The sequence below is a fragment of the Wyeomyia smithii genome, chromosome 2 (assembly GCF_029784165.1).
Source record: "Wyeomyia smithii strain HCP4-BCI-WySm-NY-G18 chromosome 2, ASM2978416v1, whole genome shotgun sequence".
Taxonomy (NCBI): domain Eukaryota; kingdom Metazoa; phylum Arthropoda; class Insecta; order Diptera; family Culicidae; genus Wyeomyia; species Wyeomyia smithii.
In genome coordinates, this window is record NC_073695.1 from 269,550,669 (window position 1) to 269,559,973 (window position 9,305).

At 34.3% G+C, this 9,305-nt stretch overlaps 1 protein-coding gene across 1 annotated transcript in view; it reads right to left on the reverse strand.

The window, feature by feature from the left end:
• Nucleotides 1-9,101, reverse strand: part of LOC129725907 (sodium-dependent serotonin transporter) — a 138,124-nt gene extending 129,023 nt beyond the window's left edge. Inside the window, exon 1 of the mRNA XM_055682336.1 lies at nucleotides 8,603-9,101. The gene's annotated coding sequence lies outside the window, so the exon portion shown is untranslated. The remainder of the gene's footprint in view (nucleotides 1-8,602) is intronic.
• Between the last annotated feature and the right edge of the window lie 204 nt (nucleotides 9,102-9,305).

A 9,305-nucleotide genomic window follows, 5' to 3' on the forward strand; every position in this document is an offset into this window, starting at 1 on the left:
ATTCTGTATTCGAAGAATTATCATAACACGATTCTTATTCAAGAATCCTAGTCCCATAGACAGGGTATTCTTGGGGATTCTTTTTTCAGAATTCCTTTTCCCGGACGCTTGCAATTCCAATGTAAGGAATTCTAGGGAATCCATGCGTAACCTGTGTGTTCGTCCGCTTGACGTTCCGGGTAGAATCAATTCATATATATCCGGACGAACACATACAATACGCATAGATTTCCTAGGATTCCTCACATCGGATTCGTAAGCGTCCTCTATGAGGTATTCTAGAAAAAGAATACTCAGGAATGCCCTGTATATAGGACTAGGATTCTTGAATGAGAATCGTGTTATGAAAAATCATCGGATTTTAATGTGGAATCCTGCTGAATCCGATGAATTCTCACTACACGATTCTAATTCAAGAATCCTAATCCCATCCAGCTTTTTACGTTCAGGATTCCTCATCGAGGGCGCTCACGATTCCAATGTGAGTAATCCTAGAAAATCTATGCGAATCGTATGTGTTCGTCCGGGAGGCGTGGCTCTCAAAACTCACAATCATTCACTATATTCCACTAGCTCATCAGCCACCTCGAAGGTCGGTTTCCAATTTTGGAAATAACTACCGCTCAGAATTAAAAATGGCTCTTGTAAATGATTCATGGCCTTTGGGTATCATCCTGTTTCTGGAAACACCAATATCGGAAGGTATTTGACAATCTTGGGCTGTTCGCCAGAAAGCGGAAGTTATCATCATGGAATTCAAGATGGTGTCCGTATTGAGTGATATTCTGGTTATTCTACAGTCGTGTACAACAGTAAAACCTCTTTTTTACGTCACTTTTGGTGCGTCGTTAAAAATCGACGTGAAAAGAATTGAGCATAAGCGTTCACGCTTAGTTCTTCTCTACATTGAAAGATGTAGCGATTACATGTGGATTTTCATACACGAGAAAGGTTTGTTGATACTGAGAAGTGGAAATTTTCTGATTGTGCTCTTCAGTAACGGGATTTGCTCACAACGCTCCATAGGGATCATCACTTTGTGTGTACAATTGAATCAAACAGTCTGATGTTATTAAAGTGTTTATCAATTTGGGAACCTTTATTATCCATAATTTTGCATGTTTAACGAAGTTTTATGAATAAAGGTTGCGATAATATTTATTTAATTTCCATAATTTCTCCTCAAATATCTTTCCTGAGCATTAACGAAAATTCTGATGCAAAAAAACATATGCCATCGCTTTGAATTTTGATTAAGAAGCGATTAATTATTAAAAGTCATTATTATGTTTTGCGTAATTTTGTGTTTTGTGTCTTGATTTTTAGCTATCAGATTCCTATAATTCCCCCTCAAAGGACGTCTCTGGACATCAACAAACATTTTATTGCAGCAATAATCACATATCATAGAAAGGTATGAATTTTGTTATGTCTGTAATCTGTGCGGTTGCAACTTTAGCATCGAGTGGAAACTTTCCCTAATTCTGGGTACAAACAAAAATAACCCTGATTTTAGATACTCACGTAGGAGCGTGTACCCAACATGACAGCTGCTCACCACTCGCGCTGAATAATCGTTTACATGAATCAGTTTAAATTTGTGCGTTTCTTTCGTTCGTTTGTGAACGATATTGCGGCGTTAAGTTGGTTCGATAACTTTTATGTCATGTTTGTGGATAAATTGTTAAGGTTAAGGTTAGGTCGCGGTTCTCCTCTAGCTGTAAAAAGTGGAACAGTTCTTATTTAGTTTTTTTTTTATTTTTGTAGTGCACTAGTAAAGATTCGAAAGTTTGATAAAAGTACCTTGCCGTGCTGTAAACAGGGGTCTGCCGGGCGTAATCCGAGAGTAGTTAGCGTCCTTCTGTAGTTGTCTATATTAGTGTGTAGGGTAACTCCCACTCATATGTTTCACGTTGTTTTGTCAATGATACCACAATTTTTAGAATTAAACATAAAAAGTTAATATTTTGCACACCATTTTTTAAATTATCGGATTACAATTACTTCTCCCCAAAATTCTTTCCTGAACATTAACCAACATTTGAATGTAATAAAAAGCATAAATCCTCGCTTAACATTTTGATTTAGAGGAAAAATTAGCATAAAAAATTATGACTGTTCATATTTCACGTAGTTTTGTGAATAAAATTCAAAATACTTAATACCCTGATTCCATCACGAAGTGTTCATTCAATGCGTCGTCATTGCTTCATTCTGTTGATACGTGAAAACACGGTTGTTGCGCGAAAAACAAAGAAACCAGTGTTTTTTTTTTTTTAATTTATTGCAAGATTATTGTACCGGAGATTAATCGCTGTAAATACCAGGAAACCAGGGAATCAAGCTGGGAATAAAACATTGGTGAGTTGTTTATTAGGACATACAAACTTTCGTTCCAATACACTTAGTCCTCTGCTTTCCATGGTTGCATTGGCGCGTGCACGGACTGGCGAAAACTCATCCAATTTTGGAAAAATGACTGAAGCTGCCCAAAGTGTTTAATAAAAATGAAAATTTTTAGGTAATCTCTATCGCAAACAAAGCTTAGAGGAAAGCACGAAGTTCGAAGTTGACAACCCGTCAAAAACCTGTACAGCCGAAGACGAAGAATTGCATATCCATGTTCTGAGGTATCATGGTAGCCATGAGCTATGAAGAAAAGCTTGCGCATTGGGTTGGATGCACTGCAACGCGGTTGAACATGATACATAATTTTCTAACCAAGTGTGAGCACTTGTAGGATTTTCTAAATAGAGAATTCTACAAGTGCGTTAATCTTTATATGGCTTCTTTCAACGTTGATACGTTGATACTTTTTACTACCTTAAAAAACTCAACGGTAAGTTGGAAACTTCTTGGTGTTTATAATATAGAACTGCCCAATTTTTTTTAATTACATTCATATTTTTTAGCTGCGAAAATCCGAAGATCTACGCAACCAGCTGCCGATGCCTGAACTTTAATCAGTTTGCTATCATTTTTGGTTATTTAAAACATCTTGATCTAAAAAATGAATGAATATACTTCTGCTGTCAAATCTAAATTAAAAGTGTAATTTTGAAACCTTATGAAAATTTACTTCTTTCAAAAAAATCAGAATTCAATAAACAAAAAAATAACAGCCTTCGCTGTTCATGTTTTTTTTTCATGGTTTAGAAAAAAAATTGGAGTAATTCAATGAGGGGAAACACAAAGTGAAAAACAGAACTTTGTTTCCTTTTCGATAGTAAAGTCCATTCAGAACAGTACGAAAAATGTATGCAGCGTGCATAACTGTTTGTACATTGTACGAAATATAATTTAAGAATTCACGAAAGATCCGTTCAAGTCAAAAGTTTACGAACAGTTTTTAAACCGTACTACTTAAGTTCGTTAGTGGTACGAGAGTTTCAGTAGAAGCACGTAGTTGTTTTGTACATGCAACAAAAAAAGGAGTAATTTCATGAACAAAATTTTTGTGTTTTGTTATTTTTGATTTCGTATAATGTATAATGTATATATTGCGTAAGCTTACTAATCTTTCGTACTATTTACATTATGTAGCGTTTGTTTGTACGATTGATTACGTTCATTTTTGAGACCTTTCGTTACATATACGAAAAGAAATCTAGAACAATTTTGACAGTTTTGAAAGTACCTTCATATTTATTACGCATTGGTTTCGTTGCAGAAAATAACAAAAGGTTTTGTATGTATAACAAACATTTTTGTGGAATAAACTAGAATATATTTTCACTGAACAAAATCAACTGCTTTACAAAACTCCACTTTTATATACTGAAAAAGAAAAAGAGAAGATTTGGCACCTCGCACTCCAATGTCTAATAAGAAATTAAAACCGCAAAAAGTATTCCCAACACAAAGTAGTCAATTGTCAATTTTGACTTTTGTTGATTTTCCTCAATGCCCTTTCTCACATTGCTGGAGATAAAATAGGGAACAAGACAATGGAATAGGATAAAGAACTACTTGTGTGTTAGGAAAGAATGAAATCTGATCAAAAATTATTCAAAACGAAAGAAATAAAATATTGAAATCGCACAAAAGCCAGAAAAAAAACAGACAAAAAAATAGATTTGCGCTAAAGTTTACTTTACCTAGCTTCTTCAAATGGTATGGAACTTTGATTGAGTTTTATTGATTATTTCAAACATAAAACCGAATAAGATGTTAACCTAAATTTTACACTTTTTATTTATTCGCAGTATTATTGCAAAACTTTAAAATGGCAATTAGAAAAAAATAAGCAACCCTTAAACGCAATTTGAAAATTTATGTTGTTTCATTTTAAATTTCAAATTTGAACAAAAAGTGATTTGAGAAAAAAAAACAGAAAGAAAGAAGCTTGAAATCACAGAGAGATCATTACAAAAATCAAATTAAATATATTACAAATATGCTCTAAAGTTTATTTTGACTAACATTTTCAAAATCTAGGAACGACAGAAAATAAGCCAAAAGTAAAAGGCCAGAAGAGATATACAAATATATATATATATATATATATATATATATATATATATATATATATATATGTATATATATATATATATATATATATATATATATATATATATACATATATATATATATATATATATATATATATATATATATATATATATATATATATATATATATATATATATATATATATATATATATATGTATACAAATATACACTTTCAAATGCATTCTGGACTATTAAAAGTTGGTATTTAATCTAACATGATGAATATTTATTTTGAAATATCGAGTTGAAGTTCAAGATGTAACTATGATACTATCGACAATACGTTGCAGATGGCCAGAGCTGGTTTAAAACTTAATTAATTATCTGAATTGCGATAAATCCTTCGTTCAGTAGATCATAAAAACGCGTGGATTGATTGCTTACTCGAAAACGAATCTGCACAGCTGTTTTCTCCAATATCTAAGGACTTTTTCTCCATTCTTTGATTATTTTCGAAAAACTGTTTTCTAACGATGAATGTGATTAAAAAAAAAAAACAATTTACAAAAACCATTGCTCATGAAAAAATATTGGATTGCTCAAAAAAAATATTCATACATGCGAAAGTTTGTCTCTGCAATTTGTTATTAACAATAGCAAAGCTTGGTATAACGAAGTACTGTCATTGATGGGTAGTTCAAATCCCTCTCTAATACCCCGATATAACTTCACACATGATAAATGACGCGCATGAAACATCTGTCATCTGCGTTCCATCACAGAAACCTTTTCTAGTGTTGCGTAACAACATAACAATCCTCATCCCATTTCCACCACCTTTGTCTACTTCTTTGTTTTCGTCTTCTTCTACATAAACAAACAAACTTTATTTGATAAAAAAATAAAAAGTTGGCTTACTGTAGCGCATTTGCAGGATAGTAGATAAACCTATGTTTAATTTTTAAAACTTTGAAACTTTCATGTCGATATTCAAGAATATCTTAAATCAAAATAGTACATAATGTTTAAAAATAATGACCAATAGCTCAACCTGATCCCGGCGGAGAGAAATCAGTTTTTAGCTCAAAAAATGTACTTCAAACTCTTATTACTCATCAACTATATACACCATTAACACAAACTTTTTTGCATATTGAAGATCAATTTCTAGTATAATTATTGAACTTGAATCAAAGTTTTAATGTCACCCGTCGGGAATGGGTTTATCTTATTCTCTATTTTTTTTTTGTAACAGCTAAAATTTTCACGTATCAGCAAATAAATTATCCCTTTCTCCGTACATCTTGAACGTCGTAGTATACTTAAAAAATTAATTTTAAGTACAATATGTGCAGTATGCCCTGTGTAGGTTGAATGTCGATACAGTTTTTAAAAATATGAAAAAAAGTCATATTGCTCTATCTTTCTATTAAATTAATCTATTAAAACTTCTTGAGACCTAAATTTTGTAAATTTTAGAAAGAGAAAGAAAGTTGGATGGGTTTCAAGTGCGGCTTGTCACGCGTCATAAGCTTAACTTGAAACTCGATATGGTGTTCTGCATAAAATAGCTTTGCCGAGTTACACCCGGTTCTCTTTAATTTTTATAAATACACTTACACTGCACACTTAGAAAATTCCAAACTGCTTATTTTCTCGAGCAAAAGGTTCATAGTCCCCATCATGTTCTTGACTTTTTTATAGTCTATCCTCAACGAATTACAACAGGTACTGCCTTATTCCATAACTTGACAACCTAATTTTGATGGCAATGCCATGACTTTACAGAACTTATCGGACATGTAACTATAAAGTAACCTTCAAGTAATCAACTGACAGTGGTTTGGGTAACTTTAGATTTCATTTACATGCTTGATATCTTTGATACTATGTCTTTCCTACATTGTAAAACTGCCTTCCGCCCTTTATTGTGTTTTTGGCGGTTCTTGTCGATGCACCTGCATCAGAACCTATAGCCATGTGCTAATTTAACACGTGTGCCGAATATTAGTTAAGACGCAGTTAGCTTTGATTTCCTTGCGAATTTCTGCATACCAGGCGAGAGGAGGTGAGTGGAGGACTAAAAGCAAAGGTAACTTGTAGTCAGAACAGGAGTGTTTGCGTTGCTACACTAAAAAAAATTACAAACTTTAGTGTACCTCAGGTTCAGAGTTTGCTTGGGAAAAAGGCAATTTGAGTAACTTTCGTTTGTCGTGCGCGTGACTGAAAGACAAGCAAACTATATATATTCCGATAATTTTCGAATTAATCTTAAATCATTGAAAATCGCAAACAAGGATTCTAAATTCTCACTAATTCAGTGGAAACCGTTTTCTGAAGAAGCAAAAATAAATATCATTAAACATTTTAAACTTTGAAAATTTTCTAAGGCCAAAAAAGAGTAACAAATGATTTTGAAGCTGAATCAAAACTAGGAAAGACATTTTAAGTTGCTAAGGATAAAGATATATAAAATATAACTCTATTTGAGTCTAAAAATTGCAACTTCAAAGACCCGAAAACGACGTTAACGTTAACGACAACATTTGCTTAAGCCCAAAATCACTAATAAAGCTTGAAAAATTTAAAAATTTCCATTAATTGCTGGAAGCCGCTTCTAGCGACAGGAAAAGTTAGAAATAAATGTTGGCAATATTTCCAATCGAGCCTAAACCCCTGAAAGACTATTTTAATTGGCGTTTGTGAGACTTTTTTTGCATTTTGATGTAAAAAAATGATCATTTTGTGTGGACTAAAAATAAATTCAACGCATTTAAAATCCTTGCTTTCGACCTCCATCGATTCTGAAATTTTCCAACAGAATTTCAAAGTCGTCGTCTTCTACAAACATATGCTGGGTTAACCGTAATGTGAAAAAAATATTCACCGAATCACTTTTTTACAATTCAATTTTTATCACTCAATATTTCTGTCTATGGTCAATAAATATTACTCAAAATTTTCTTCTAAATTAGACAAGAGTAAAAATAACCATCGATAAACATTTGAGAGTGTATATATTATGTTGAAAATTAGATAGGTACTGAATATTGAAACTGAAAAAGTAAAACAAAATTATATTCTAGAATGACATTGATCCAAGTTGCAAGTAACCATAAAAACTCACTTTCAAAATTCTTCGCATTTCTGGTGCAAAAAATGTGGTATATAAAAACAGTTGGTGTTTGGCACTTTTTGAAAAGCCTCAAAAACGTTTTAATAACACTTTCTTGGAACACTCAATTATATTGAGACAATTATTTTTCCTTTCCGTCTTTCATTGATAGTTTTCTATATTTTGTTTGCATTTTATCACTTTTTTTCTTATTTGTCTTTAGAATTACTCAACTGTGTCTTTGTCATATCATTCGAAACGGAACTATTGTCAAGCACCTGAATAATCTGGCCCGACTTGTAATGGCAATTCCATGTTAATCACGTACGTCGCATTGTTTGCCACTTCAAAAATAATCACCCCGGCATTAGAGACTACTAGACAGTAATGATTGAACAATTCTAGCCATAAAATTCCACGCTTCCTAATGCCCATTAAAAGCTACTTTACAAGGTAGTAAAATTTGATCTTCTCCATAGAACCGATTCTGATCGAATCGCACTGACTAGCTTGTGTTGTAAAGATCACTTTCATTCAAATCTGCTCAATTAAAATTCTAAATGGCAATTCTGAGTTTAATTAGTCCAGCGTAGAATGTTACCTAGGTGATAAACAGTTTGTTTGTCTTGGAAGAAAATTGAAAATGTGCTCAACTTTTGTCCGGACCCAGATGCGCGACTTAAAAAGTAGGCGACGGCTGCGGTCAATCGATTTCTATCACCAATTAGACAATTAGCGCGGACGGCTGACTGACTGCTCCGCGCTAGCAAGCAAGCGATTCGTCACCAAGAACGTGCAGCAGACAATTAGTGGATGATAATTTTGCATAATATCTGCCGCAACACTTTCGTTACTTTCTTACAATTTTAGGCCGTAGATAAATGGACGGTACTTGCGAGACACCGACGGCATTCCGACGGCGAACAACAACGGCAGTCAGGCGTGGAGAAACGCCGATGATTACTTTGATGGTGGCGATTTGTTCAACGCGCGACAAAGGTACACTTAACAACGATAGCTGGAATTATATTTACTTTTCAATTAGGCTTCCACGCGCTGCTGGTTGGCGCGGCCACTGGTGGGAATCGGTGACTCAGCTGCTGAAGCGCGAGGATTCCTGTGCAGTCCTTCTTAATCGGTGGCGCCTGGCCAGCCCGCAAAAAACAACAATAAACAAACACGCCGATATTAATCACGCGGGAACCAACGGCGGCACTTAAAACAAACGAACACTTTAATTCGTAACGATTGGACGAAATTTTGAGCGCCAATCACTCGCTGAAAAAGGGGTAAAATAATGCCCAATCACTGTCTTAATTGTTGGCTAAACTGTTAATTTCCTTTAGACATTATTCAAAAATTTCTTCATTGCCATTTTTTCTCAATTTTTACACAATCACCACTTTAGAACAAAAAAAAATCACAACTGTTGAATGTTCCTTTGCTAGGATCAACCAGCAGTGATAAGCAAGTGTCTATCCCGCGTCCCGCTAGTCGAGCGAAAAGAAGACCAATTCCGTACGGTTCGACTGCAAGTCGACGACTGACTGAAATTTGCGCCGGACGATGACTTAAAAGCTCGCCTCGCAATCCAGCAAAGCGGGAGCCGCGTGAAAGTGCCGCTTGTTGCGCTTTCCGCAAGCACAGCCAGCAGCAGCAGCAACAGCCGTGTCGTTTGTTGCGTTTGTTGCGATGAGGAAGCAGAATTTTCCCCTTTTGTTCTCGCTGTGTGTTGCT